Raw genomic sequence first — 3,134 nt, 5'->3', positions numbered from 1 at the left:
GGCATAATAGATACCAGTCTAGCCTCTGGTGGAAAGTTATCTCATGTTAGTTTCGTAGGAATGCATTCCTATCCTGCCTTTCACAGTATGGGAAAACTGTGAAAGGTGCCTAACATTAAAATCAAATTAAACATCCAAATTAAAATCTAATGCACATATTTTTGAAAAGTAATTCCTCTTTTGAGAAGCCTTCTATAATCTTTATCTCGGTTGGTGTTTGACTTGGATTTTAGGAATGGGTTTTTATATTTATGAGTTATTATATTATTATATTATAATATAACAAATATTTAATATTTTGTTTTATTTTATTAATCAAGTTTATATCCCACCGTACTTCCAAAGAAGCCCAGGTAGCAAACACACAAATAATGAAACCCTTAAGAGAGCTAAACATAATTCCAGTGAAGATTGCAATTGTTTTAAGTGTGTATATTTCTGTTTTATATGTAATTATATTGTAAATTGCTTCATGATGCCTCATGGAAAGTGACTGAAAATGGAACACATGAATCAATGAGAAAATTAATACCCCCCAAAATGTCTTTTACACATCAAAATAACAGCAGCCCAAATCCCAACTTCTTGTTAGATGCCCAAAGAGCAAAGGATATGTCTTCTATTGTGGGAGCCAACATGCCCCTCTGGTGGGAGTTTTACATTTTAAAGGAAATGTCTGGGATTTTGGATGGATGGATGGATGGATGGATGGATGGATGGATGGAGGGTTGTGTTTTTTGACTTGGGCTCGGGTGTGGGCTGCTCTGCATGCCGTGGCTGCTGCCAGCCTGAGCTGGGGAAAGAAGCATGCAAGCACAGCGGCGGCAGCCCCACACACCTCTTTCCTGGCACAGGCTGGCAGCAGCTCAGGCTGTCCTCTTTTCCGCTCTTCAAGATATGGCAATCCTATCAGGATCTCCAACCTCTGTTTGAAAACCTCCAACGAAGGAGTCCACCATTTCTTGTGGGAGACCGTTCCACTGGAAAACTATCAAAGCAACATTCATTCATTCATTCATTCATTCATTCATTCATTCATAACCCACATTTCTCCCTGATTGGACTTAACATTAGCTGTGTTTCTCCAGTACATAAAAAGGAGAAACAGATTCCCTCAAAAAGCAAGAGTCTGGCTCCCTCTGTTGACCAACCCTGTCATTTTCACATTAGCCAACTATTTCAACTCTGGAAGAAGGAAAAACAACAACCCAAAAGCCTCTCAAAATTCTCATTTTCAAGCAGCAAAACCAGGTGCATAATTTTAGAAAATATTCTCCAAAGGCAGGAGAAATGATACAGCAGCTTCTGAGGAAATGAGTCTACCAAAAATGCTTTGAGGTGGTGGTTTTACAATCAAGCAGTTTGTGAAATAAATTATGAGATGAAGAGAAAGCAGGGGTGAAGTTTGGGACCCGGCTCTTTGAAAGCATCTAATGCAGCGGGGGCACAAAGAGGCAAGGAGAGGCGACAGGGCCAGAGGGGTAAATGACTATAAGACCTTGAAAAGCTGGTATCATCAGATCAACTTCATCCATTTTGCTGAATTAATTATAAATTAAATCATTTCGACTGCATTTTGAACAAATGTGCAATTCCCTGTTTAGGGAAGTTTTTAATATTTAGTGCTGTATTGTTTTTAATATTTGATTGGGAGCCGCCCAGAGTGGCTGGGGAAACTCAGCCAGATGGGTGGGGTAGAAATAATAAATTATTATTGTTGTTATTGTTTTGGATTCTGTTGCATTATTACCATATTGGCCTGAATATAAGCCTCACTTTCCCCCCCAAATTCCGACTGTGAAAAGTTGGGCAAAATATCCCTGCACTGCAGTGTTTTGGATTAGATTATCCTTGTGGTCCCTTCTAACTCTGATTTTTTATTATTATTATTTCCAGAGAATATTCTGGAAAATACCATCCTCTTTCTTCAGGGGGAAGCAAAGAAAGAAGTATCAACATTTTGGCTCGTGTCTTTTATGCGTCATGATGATTTTTCAGTCGGCTCTTCCATCCCTCGGATAGATTTACATTCTGGGCTGTGAATGTAAAATTTATTACCCGTGTCTCAACAGCGTTACCACATAAACAGCTCCTGCAGAGCTCCCACAGGCCCTGTTCCCTGTCAGGAAGAAGCCGTCCTTCAATAAAAGCTGTAAAAGAAATTCCTCTGCTGACAGGAAATTCAAGTCCGGGTGTTGTTGTTCCTTTAATGCCCAGTTTCTCACCACCCGTTTTCCTTGCCGACAGCTGCTGAACAGGACTGGTGTCTCATTTTTTGGGCTTCTGTTTTCCAAGGCTGTCATCCCAACCTTTTACTATGATAAATCCCACATGGGATGGCTGTGATAATCTATACAACGTAAGAACAGTCCCCGCTGGATCAGGCCCCTGGCCCATCTAGTCCAGCATCCTGTCCTCACAGCAGCCAACCAGATGCCTTTGGGAAATTGGCAGGCAGGATCTGAGCACAAGATCACTCTCACATCCTGTGGTTTCCAGCAACTGGCATTCAGAAGCATTACTACATCCAGATCTGGAGGCAGAACATAGCTAAACACTCAGCTGGGAACACTCCGAGGGACATGGGTGGTGCTGTAGTCTCTTGGGCTTGCTGACCTTCTGATCAGCAGTTCGAATCCCGTGCAATGGGGGTGAGCTCCCGTTGCTCTGTCCCAGCTCTGCCAGCCTAGCAGTTTGAAAGCACACCAGTGCAAGTAGATAAACAGGTACCACTGTAGCAGGAAGGTAAATGACATTTCCATGCCCTCTGGCTTCCGTCATGGTGTCCTGTTGCGCCAGAAGTGGTTTAGTCCTGCTGGCCACATGACCCGGAAAGCTGTCTGCGGACAAACGCCGGCTCCCTTGGGCTGAAAGTGAGATGAGCACCGCAACCCCACAGTCGCCTTTGACTAGACTTAACCGTTCAGAGGTACTTTATCTTTTTATCTATAGCCATGGGTGTAGCCGAACACTTGGCTGAGCAATTTGTGTCTGTTAATGTTAAAAATCTGGCAAGGGAAAATTTCTGTGGTTCCCCACCGCCGCCCGCTTCCCTTGATGCCCTAACCATGTGCCTGTTTTGCTGAATGGTTATTCCAGCCTTGATTAGACACAATCACCTGCCACAAGCATTA

The sequence above is a fragment of the Podarcis gaigeae genome (genome assembly GCF_964106915.1).
Source record: "Podarcis gaigeae genome assembly, chromosome: 16".
Lineage (NCBI taxonomy): Eukaryota > Metazoa > Chordata > Lepidosauria > Squamata > Lacertidae > Podarcis > Podarcis gaigeae.
Note: the sequence above shows the minus strand (reverse complement) of the source record.